At 36.0% G+C, this 12074-nt stretch overlaps 1 long non-coding RNA gene across 1 annotated transcript in view; it reads left to right on the top strand.

Annotated features, from left to right (window-relative positions):
* The first annotated feature begins 296 nt into the window (after window positions 1-296).
* The window catches only part of LOC145663773 (uncharacterized), a 59844-nt gene continuing 48066 nt past the window's right edge, over window positions 297-12074 (top strand). The window contains exon 1 of the long non-coding RNA XR_014127266.1: window positions 297-409. This is a non-coding gene — a long non-coding RNA (uncharacterized LOC145663773). The remainder of the gene's footprint in view (window positions 410-12074) is intronic.

The following is a 12074-nucleotide window of genomic DNA, read 5'->3' as shown; positions in this document are numbered from 1 at the left end:
GTAATGGTTGATGCTATTTGTTAAAAAATTATCTACCACTAATATAAAAAGTGGAAAATGTATTTGCTTTCTATTGTATCTTTTAGCGTTTATGCATTTTTCAAAATTTTTGGGTAGGCCCGTACCTACCCAGCCTATCCGCTAAAGCCGCCACTGGGCTTGATCTGAAAAGAACGGTAAACAGCAGCGAGAAAACAACATGTATACGCCCATCACATACGCCTCAATGATTCACACTTCCCGTTCGTGTTTATCCGTTCAACTTTCGCGGGTTTTTTGTTGTCCTGATGAGCATAGTGGCTCTAGCGTCGTCTTTTCTTAGTTGAGTTAGAAGTCTTCTTGGAGATAGCGGACTGAGGACGTGGAATCATATTGCAGTCATTTGGTTTTGACGGTGCGAAAGGAGCCGGTAAGTAGAACTATGTTTAATTTTTCATGTTCAGTATATTCTTAGATATTTAGAAAATTTAGTCCATTTCTATATTACTTAAGAGAGTATTCTATTCAATCAGTTAGTTTTATATATGCAAGCCGCTCTGAGAGAGAATAAATAACCTTCAGCATTGGAAAAACAAAACTTCATAGGACTTCTTAAGTGCCGAATTGTTAATTTACTTAATTGCTTAATTGCTTTGTGACGTGGAAAATACTCTGGAAATTACCAGCTATCTTTCAATAGCAAACTATTGGACTTGTACGGTTATGAGCAAAAGCGCCGCGTTTTTATTCGATATATATGTTATATTAATAATTTCGATTCAATATTTTTTAGAATGTTTTTGATGACAAGAGATTTTACTTTGTTTTCATTTACGTAAAATACATTCAACTTGTCTCAGTTATTGATTAAAAATAAACTATTATATAGAAAAGAAGTATTAACTATCTGTGGAGAGTAAATACGACAGATTTCAGATTTATTCAGGCCGCCTGTAAAGATTCAAGATTCAACAGCGATCCTTCCTAGTTAAATTGCATTTCTTTTCTTTTAAATTTTACGTCTCTGTCAACAGAAAGACTGACTGAAGTGAGACAATCTACAGCTCAGCGTTAGATCATACCACACGTAGTCCCTCACACAATCATATCCAATTCTCCCTTACCACAAAAGCTAGTTGAATATAATACAGTTAATACCTCCTACACACACACAACACACACACACACACACACACACACACACACATATATATATATATATATATATATATATATATATATATATATATATATATATATATATATATATATATATATAGTAGCTTGTTATTTTGAACAAAGAGGATTAAGTTAGTTATCGAAATTGAGCGTGTCTTTTGGAAAGGCTATATGAGATATGGATTTACAGTTCAGCCTAGAATTCGAACCACTGTAATGCATTCAATGGTCTCTCACCATCGATTGAGTTGAGTTGATTTTGAGTTTAACGTCCCGTTCAGCAGCGAGGCTATATGAGACGTGGACCTACTGATTAACGTGGAATCCGAACCACATGAGCTCCCGCCGGGAATCAAACCCGGGTCTCCCTCACCATCGATTGAACCGGGGACTCAGGAACCAACGGCACGTGTTCTATTACAACCAATGGAAGACATACGAGGAATAGAATTCCTTATTATTAGAAATTCTGTATCAATAATTTTTACTTTCGCTAGGTCACTAAAACATTTGCCAATCAATATATAAAGTCAATTCTAGCAAATAAAGTTAATGTGTTCAATTAGTTGAGAAATTATTAATCATTATTTATCATGGAGTTAGTGTATGTCTGTAAAGACTTAATATAATTTTATATTTGGTTAACCGAATCAGATTTTATTGATTCGTGTAAATTCGAAAGAAATTATTTACAGGAATACCTTAGTAAATAAAGAAAACGCCAATCGCTTTTTACATCATACTAGTTTGTTTCACTATAACCAGACTTGGTCTCTCTCTACGTATAGGTTTAGCAGCAAATAGAATTGATTGGATTATTAGCATATCTATCAACTTCGAGACTATATGAGACATGCATTTATAGTTTACCACCGTAATGCCCTCCCACTGCGAATAGAACATGGGGTCCCATGAACCAAAGGCGGTGTGAGCCATTAGACTAGCGGGAAGGCATGACAGCAAATAGGAATGTCAGTAGTGATGTAAATAATTAGTCCGGACTTAATGAGGTAAAAAGATTCCATTTTTAAGTTTTCAATTTTTCTAATTCTTAAACAACATCCATCACTGTGATTATAACATTGTTTCTTTCTGAGCACTTACGCATATCATTATTGTAATACGTTAAAATATCTTCCCTTCCGGAAATGATTTATGTGTCGATTTCCGGTGGGTAGGTAGATAGTAACATGTATTAGATCTGTAGTCATAGACGGTTTGTTGGCTTCTTAGGAACAGGCTAGTACACTCCCGTATTATAAAATGCAACATTTTCTTCCAAGAAATCAGCTGATTATATGGTATTTTTATTCTCCTGAATAACTTGCTTATATCATGAAAGACAGAAATTATTTTATGTAGTCAAAACGTAAATGACAAAATGGTATTTACAGAATTTTAAGAAACCTTTTTAGTCTCAAAGTTCACTGGCTTATTTATCACAATATTTTCGACACGATTAGAACTAAAAATCTTAAAATTTTGTATTAGTATTGTCTTAGCACACTAGCGTAGATTAGACGTTATTTTGCGTAATTCGGCCGCTAATGAGTGACAGGACTAATTTTTTATATGGTTTTCCTTTTAGATCTCCAAAACTGTTACGAATGGAAATTTATATATATATAGGGTGTTAATAAACTATACCGACAAACTGTAAGAGGTGATTTCTCACATCAAAATAAGAAAAAAAAATATTCATATGGACCTATGGGTAAAAGTGCATAGTTTCAGAGCTACGACTGTCCAAAATCGCGAAAAAGCTAAATTTCAACAGGCTCTATTTCGAATTCCAGAAACCGTGTATGGTGGCCCTTATCAGCGTAAAATAAGTCACGCTTACACAATCCAAAAATGTATATTTCATCAATTTTCAATGGGTGTGCAGGGTATTCTGTAGAGGGTATCATTCTCCATTTTGTTTTCAATAGAGTTTTCAGATATACCCTGATTTCAAGGAGGGTCCAAAGTAGGCAGGAGGGAAGACCTTGGCAACAACCGACATCCAGTGGTTCGGAGGGAAGTCAAAAGTGTTAGTAACTGGTAGCTCCATGTTCTTTTATGTTCGGTATAACATGTGACGCGATGTATTTCGTCACGGTATATTCACATTTTTCCACTTGTAAGCGTGAAAGAAAACTTCGCAGTATGCTTTTCCCCTCTGGTTGCGCATAGAGAATTGCACGGGCCGGGCTCGGCCCGATGCCCGAAACCCGGCCCGGCCCGCGGGCCGACTCTGTTATCTGTTTAGGCCGGGCCGGGCTTGGGCGAGCCGACACTGATTTCTCTTCAGGTCGGGCCGGGCTGGGGCCGATTAATTGCAATAATTATTGACTTACATTAAACGATAATTAGAATAAAGGCAAACGTTGAAGAAGTGTGCCCGTGAAAAATGTTACAAAATGAAACTTTTAAAATTTATGGGGCCCGGGCCGGGCTTGGGCCAAGAATATTACAAAACCTATCGGGCCGGGCCGGGCTCGGGCCGAAATTCTCCAAAACACTTCGGGCCCGGGCTGGGTCGGACCTAGGCACATTCGGGCTGGATTGGGCTTGGGCCGAAACATTCGGCCCGTACAGGTCTCTAGGTTGCGGGCCTGGTTACTTTCAATGTAGATTGTGCTATTGTTATCAGACATGCACATGTGCTCCTGATCCGTCAACAACACTCTCACCATTGTGACTGTGCGGTAATACCACGTATCCTATTTCCTATTACTATGCACAACGTGACTCACATGGCCAAGAAACCTTTCATATTGGTCATAGCAATGAGCAGGTGTCTTTCCAGAAGTATCCACGGCTTTAATCACGGTTCTCCCATTGTCTAGTATATTTTCACTTCGTCAACTCTTTTCATATTTCTTTAAATTATCGCCTCTTTTAACCTAGAAGGCAACACTATGAAATGTTAATTTGTTTCAAACAAATCAAGGAGGGTAAGTTACCAACACTTCTTGAGAGATTTACCTTTTGAACAAGATTTTTTCCTCTCTTTGCTACATAACCAGTATTGTTGCTTTTATGTGTCATCAGCTCCCATAAGATGTAAACGATCAGTGGCAGAAGGGAACATGGTAACTCGTGGTAGTGTGCACCTCATGGCAAAGGGAACCCACTTCAGATCACCGACAAAGTGAGTGTGTAATGAAGAACATTATATTTATTGCTCTTATCCTCGTTTTCTTTCTTTCTTTCTTTCCTTTTTTGCGAGAATGCTCGCATTTTCTCGCAAATCCTAATTTAATCAATTCTTCCAAAATCATTACATATTATTAATTTATGTCTCCTTTAGCATACAGGTCAAGATTGTGGGTCATGGAAGAAACGGTTTTGTTTAATTTTCTTTTATGCACTACATTCATTCCCTACTATAGTTATGCAACCATGTACAACACACCAAAAATCCTTCGCCATCTTGATTGTGTTCAAAATATTGGTAGTCTGTCAACTACTTTTTGTTACTTGATGGGACGTTGTTTCACTTGTCATGAATCGGACCCATCTATTCTAACAGAATATCCGGGATAACCCACTTCCTGTTGGGAACTCTCTTGTGCCGACACCGAAAGATTCAGAATGATATATTTTTGGATAGAGCTGATCACAAATATAAGATAAATACATGCCTCTGCAGCCTCAGCTTAATAGCTAATAGTTTTGAAAATATTCGCCCCCAAAGTTCATTTTGCCATAGTTTTTGCAGTCCTAGCTCTGAAAGTATACACTTTTGACCACGGGTCCATTTAAACTTTTTTTTTGCCTTATTTTGATGCAAGGAATGAGCTATTTTAGTTTGTCGGTCAATTTCATTATATCATGTACCGAAGGCTGAAGGTAACGTGGAGTTTAACGAAAAGTGACTCCTCAAAGAGGAAATAAGGAAATTGATTTTTTTTTCTTCAGATCTCTGAAACTATTAGATGTGCAACTTTGAAATTTTGTATAAATATTCCCCATGTACCCTAAACTAACGGAAACATTAAGAATATGAGATTTCTAATGGTAAATAAGTGTGAACACCTACATAACTCCAGTGAAATCAATCTTACATCAAAAATATTTTGATGCCAGTAAAAAAAATGTGTAAAGTTTCCGACATAACTTTTATGTTTCCCCCATAACTTTATCTTCCCTTGCGAAAAACGAACATTGTGCTAATATTGAATAAAAGTTTATTTGCTATTTGCATATAGCAAATCTTTAAATAACTTCCCTGCAATAGTACAAGAATTACTCTTTAGGTTCAAATAGAAATTTATAAAGGAATAATAGTTGGAATCCTTGGTCCAATTCCAGGTCATATAAGTTTGTGGTGGACAACACCGCGCCCATGGGTTTTCTAATTATTATTCAGTGTCCTTCCACATTCCCATTCGACCAATTCTTTCAGGATCATTGGCTTTCATTAATTATCCATCTCATTTAGAATAAAGGTTATAAGAGTGGGTCGTAAAATTAGAAATTGCATTTCATTGTTAACCCTTTCCAGCCCGATTTTTTTTTTTTGTGTGTGTGTGTGTGTGTGATGGAAAAACATATGTTCTCAGTATTTCCTGTTGCAATGATGCCACCTCCTAAATCCTCTGTTTCGCTTCACCGCGAGTAAGTAGAGGTACAAACTTATGAGATTGACCCGAATGAAGAGTGTAATGATTACATGGGGAAACTTCATGAATTATTATTAGATTTATGATTATAAAAATTAGTGATTCCAAAATTTATCAACGGGCTGGAAAGGGTTACAGAATTGGGGGAGGAATACTTAATTCACGTAAGATAATATTCATTTAATCTGACATGTGGTTTCGTTGATATTTGAGTTGTCTGAAGCAAGAGTAAACTACTTCCTTTTATTTTTCCTTTCTTTTATTCGTGCTGCGGGAAAGAAGAGCTTATGGAAACGGAGCTGCTTTAACGAACTGCTGTTCTTGGGAAATGGATTCCACATGACCATTGAGTCAATTTCTGCACTTAGCTTCGTTTGGCGTAACGTTGAGTGTAAAACACGCGAAACTCGAATGGTTTCATGCTTAAACTATGAAATCGTTAAATCTAGTTAGTGCACTTTGGCAGCAGACAGTTCAAATAATAATAGTTATCATTGGCTGTAATTATTATTATTATTATGTATTTTGCTGTTTTATGTGTATCTGAAATAACAAAAGCAAACCATTTTTATATACGTTTTCCTTTACACTTTACCATTTTTATTTTTTTCTTGTTTTAATGGGGGGGGGAGAAGTTTTGTCAAGTTGCCACTGTTTCAATAAGGGCTAATTTCCCTCAGCATGGAAATGTAGTTAGTTCGTTCTGGCTTCAGACGGCTCAATGAAGACTATTTTTGTAGTTTAAGTTTATCAAGGAAAAGGGGTTCACTCTACCTCTTTATGTACGAAGAATATTCCGCAGTAAGTATCGTAGAAGGATTTGATTTTCCGTGAAATATTAGTTTTATTTTGTTTAAGCTTACGAATTATATTTATTATTGGTGTTGCCATCGTTCCAAAGGCGGCTCTTGAAGGAAGTCCCACTTGTAAAATTATTTTTTTTTACGGCTTGAAACTAAGGGAATAAAGATTATCTAATATATTAGAGTAGTTGTTGAAGGCAACGATTAGTGCACTAAAAAGTTTTCTTCTTTTAGTTTCACCTTAGAAAAATATTTTTTTACTGTTGTGACATAGCTCACGAGCCGCCTCTGCATTGATCAAAGATAAAGGAATAAATATATTTAGAGCAACTTACGAAATACATATTCGATGGTTTAGTTTTAAAAATGTTTTTGATTTTTAATGAAACTGTGGATTCTTCAAGGCAATTTGCCTCATATGAATTTGTGATCAAGACGATAGTGTTACCTGGTTTGTTGACATTCTCCATCTCTTTAATTTATCTGACTACAATCGTTTTAAATCAGTTTGGTTTACCAAAAACTCCCTTAAATATTTACACTGGTTGTCCATGTTGCCGGGCCAAAAAACCTCAACAAACATTTGATGGATAACCATCAATTTTGGTACGATTAAAAGTTAAGAATCAAATGTGGAGGTAACCCATTCATCGGAAATGGCAGACATCAATCAGTTCCTGTTGAGTTGAGTTGATTTTGAGTTTAACGTCCTTTTCAGGAGCGATGCTATATGAGACGGGACCTACTGATTAACGTGAAATCCGAACCACATAAGCTCCTGCCGGGAATCGAACCCGAGTCTCCCGCGCCAAAGGGGCGTACGCTAACCGCTTAGCCACGAAGGAGCTCTCTATCACTTCTTGCTTTAACATTCATCATTGGAGAGGAAAAAGCGGTAACAGGTAAGGAGAAAGCAGAAAATGAAATCTTTCAGTTTAACGTCCCACGATTATACCCTTTAGGCTAAGGAATACTATGATTAAGGCAAATGAATGATGATATAAGAATTGGTAGAGCGAGAAAGTGGGAGGAAACAGGAGTGTTCCGAGAAAAACCACGGACACTATATTGTTAATCATAAACTTACTTGCACGGGGATCGAGCCAGGGACCTCAGGTACTAGAGATAAACTACTTCACATCATCTAAACATGACACTGCTATTTTTTTGTAATATCCTTCCTAGGCACCTAACATAAGTCTCTTTCGGGGAAATAAACGAAGCACGTTGATAGTTGTAGCGGTTAATTGTTAATAATGGTTATTACTTGGTGCTACTACTATCAAAAAGACCTATTTATACAAAGTTATTCGAGTTATCTCACGATCTGGTTGATGCCAAACACGTTTTAAATAAGTGTAAAATTACACTCCCTCTTGATTCACAGATTTGCATGAACACCTTGGTGGGGAAACAGTGTTCGATTTCCGATGGAAGCTCATTTGGTTCGGATCCTACTTTAAGACGCTGTATCACTGCGAAATTAAAATACCGCTAATTTTACAGTAATTACGTGATATCTTCAAATAGATAAAAGATAATTGAAAAGTGAAACAAGACCTCCCTAGACAATGTCATTTTGCATGAGTTACCGTTATCACGAGTCACCTAATAGCTTTCCGTTTGCAGTTATTTCGAAACGCAAAAATAAATGCCGATTTCTAAATGGTTGGAAATCGAAAGTAGATAAGTGAGTCGTAATAACGGTATCTCACGTAACATAATATTGTCTAGGGACGTCTTGTTCCACTTTTTGATTATCTTTAATCTATTGGAAGATATCACACAATTACTGTAAAATTAGCGGTATTTTAATTTCGCAGTGATAGGGCCTCTTAAGCTACAGATCCACGTCTCATATATCCTCTCTGGTGAAAAACACATTAAACTCGAATCAAATCAAAAACCATTGTAACATATTAGCTATATTTCTAAAGGTTCAACATTGTCTGATGATAACTGTTGAGTTGTGTAATTTTGAGGTATTACAAATTTCACACGTACTGCACTTCTCTCGTAAAATTTAGATGCACTTTTGGCTTCAAGCAAATCCAAACGAAAATGTCTAACAAGTATTAGTACTTCAACGATATTGACTAAATGTATAATCTAGAATATTAATTATTTTCTTACATACTTTTCATGCACGTACCTGAAACTAGGATTCCAAAAAGATGCCCTCAAATTGAAAGATCTTTTCATTAACATTTCTCGAATTTCTCCCTAATTTTGGGAATACATGTTTATTGTATCACTCCAAGGTTTACTTTATTCGAAAAGAATAACTTAACAAACAGTAAATCAAAATAATTACAGCACGAGACTAAGCTTCGTAAATTGTTTCATTTTCAACGTTTTTGATTTTCTTCAAATATCGCAATATGGTTCGGAAATCTTTTTTTTTTAAATTTAGTTTCATACCTATTTACCGCACTTCAATGAAACTTAGCAAATATATAGCCTACTGTACGTATTTTTTAGATATATATCATGAAGGTAGTGATGTGAGGTGGAAACTTTTCCGCTGAAAATTTTCCATTTCGGAAAATTTTTAGCTATATTTTTCCGGAAAATTTTCCGTTCTAAAAAATATCAGTAATCTTAAAATTGATTGAGTTCATGTATAGAGATGTTAAAAAGTGAAAGATCGTTTAAAGAATCTGAAAATTTTCATGGCTCAGACAATTTTCAGTACTATGTAGGAACAAGTGAAACAAGTTTTCTTGAATCGAAAAATTGTCTGTCCTGTATGGAAAAATTGAAAAACTTTTTATGAGTCGGAAAATTTTCATCATTTTGAAGGAAAAAAGTAAAACAACTTTTTGTGAATCGGAAAGTTTTTCCTATGTATTTAACTACAAATTGAGCAACAAAATTGAATTCCTGTAGAGGAAAGTTAGTCAGCAACAAATTATAATTTTCCAATTAACTTTCGGGAACCGGAAATTATTTTAATATTTCAAGTTGGGAAGTAAAAATTTACATAGTCTCTCTCTCTCTCTCTCTCTCTCTCTGCGAGCTCCTTCGTTGCTAAGCGGTTAGCATACGTACCTTTGGCATGGGAGACCTGGCTTCGATTCCCGGCGGGAGCTATCTGGTTCGGATTCCACGTTAATCAGTAGGTCCCGTCTCATAGCTTCGCTGCTGAAAGGGAAGTTAAACTCAAAATTAACTCAATTCAACTCTCTTTCTCTCTTTCTGTCTCTCTTTCTGTCTCTCTTTCTCCGTGTGTGTATGTGTACGTGTGGTTGTATGTGTGTAAAGTCTAGGGAACATATATACAGTTCGTAGAATAGAAATATCCCATTCTATTATTTAAAATTTATATTTATTAAAAGTGATGAATATTTTTCGATTCATAAAAACATTCTCTACTTATTCCTACATCGTTGTTTAGCCGTAAAATTTATTGGTAATAAATATTTTTTAAAAAATTTTCATGAAGTGAAAATCTAACGATTCTTTATTTTTTCAAAAAGGTTTCAAAAACTTCAAAGCGTCAATTTGAATAAAATGTTTTGTGTCTCTTTTAGTAGTGAGGGTATATGAGACTTGAACCTACAGCTCAACGTGGGATCCAAATCATATGAGCTTCTACCGAGACTATAACCTGAATCTCCCGTGCCTAACAATTACGTCCTACGGTTATGCCATTTTGATTTAAATAGAATAATGGTAGAATAAAGAAAACGAGAGGAAACGAAAGAAAACTGAGAAAACCCAGACACACGGTGTTTGTCCACCAAAATTCACTTTGCGCGAGGTAAGGATCGAACCAGGGACCCAGTGAATCAGAGGCAAATGCTCTATGATTGAGCCATCGTGGCCCTTATCTTGTTTAAAATATAGATCTTTCACAGAGGTATTTTACTAACAAGTAAGGTCAATAAGTTCAGCTCTCCTAATTATATATTATTTTTGTCTTGGTCTCAAGTACAAGCTGTTCACGTCTAGCTAGAAAGTTGTAAGAATGGATACATTGACTCTGGGAACAAGGACTTAAAATCTGAAAGTTGAATATTTAAGAGTCTGACACAGATGCAATTTTAACTCTAAATTATTTGATCACACACTTAAGTTCACAAGATTGTCCTGGAAAATTATAGATTACGTTGTTTGTCTAGTGCGATGTTTCACAGCATCTTATGGCAGTGCTTCCCAACCTTAAAGGTCTAAGACCCAGCTTGAGGGATATTAAACTTCACAGGACTCAACAATAAATAGGAAAATCCTCCAAAAACTAAACTCCTTTCATTTTAAGCTTTTTACACCGAAAGAATTGCCCACGATATGACGCGAGACAGAATTGTCACGAAAAGACAACTTTTCCAATAAAAACAGATAGATTTTTCGAGACGAAACATCCATTTTATTATGCACTTTCGACACAAGATAATGTGAACTCTTGTCTTGTAGGCAACTGAAGTGAAAACAAATTAAATCATTTCTTAATAGGGAGAGTGCAACTTGTGAATCTGGCTCCTGGGCTGAATTCGCAGTACATTTCAGTATGAGCCTCTATGGATGGACAGGGAGCCAGAATACATGGTAACGCCATACAGAATGATGTTTGTTAGCACAAGCATGTACGAGTGCCTGATCTAATTAAGACAGTGAGACGAAGCCCTTAGTGAGCTCGAGTCCAATGAAGTTGGTCAGAGTAAGATCGAGGATCAAGGTAGGGTAAGATTCATTGATGACATCATGCCTGGAGTCGAGGGACTGCGAGACTGAGGTAAGGTAAGCCTTACTCACAAGTAACACTTCCCAAATACAACACTCCTATTTTGATAAAATTTGACAGGTAGATACTACGCATAAAATAGACGGATACACGTTTTCTATTTTCTGCGGGAAAAAAAAAGGTATTAAGGGGGACAAAAGCCTCCACCCAAAATTTTGGAAGTTGACGCCCGAAAGGCAAAAACAAATGAACCGAAGTGAACAAAATGGTGCACAGATATTGTAGACGTAAAATGGGGGAATACGTGTTTCGTATTTCTGTGGAAAAAAAAAAAAAAGATTAGATAGGTCACGGATCCCTCCAAACTTTTGATCACGAAACATCAAAAGTGCTAATAACAGTATGTCAAATGTGCGTAAAGAACATGAAGAATTGTAACGAAACTTTGTGTAAGGACAATACTAAAAAATTAACGAACATGTTTTTTTTTTTTATTTTCTACGGAAAAGCCGTGTTAGAGGGCAAAAATTCCCATTCCAAAATTTTGAAAGCTGACGCCTGAAAATCAAGAAGTGCACCGAAGTGAATGAAATCGTGCACAAATATTGTAAACGTAAAATGAGGGAATACGGGTTTTCATTTTTCTGAAAAGAAAGGTTGGGTGGGCACGAACCCCTCCAAAAATTTGTTCATGAAATATCAGAAGTGCTAATAACAGTATAACTGATGTACCTAAAAGACGTGCAAAATTGCAATAAAACTTTGTGTAGTGACAGTACACAAAAAAGTAAATGAATACGGGTTTTATTTTCTGCGGAA

Source organism: Thermobia domestica, chromosome 11 (assembly GCF_964235325.1).
Source record: "Thermobia domestica chromosome 11, izTheDome1.hap1.1, whole genome shotgun sequence".
Lineage (NCBI taxonomy): Eukaryota > Metazoa > Arthropoda > Insecta > Zygentoma > Lepismatidae > Thermobia > Thermobia domestica.
This window is presented reverse-complemented; position numbering and strand designations above follow the sequence as displayed.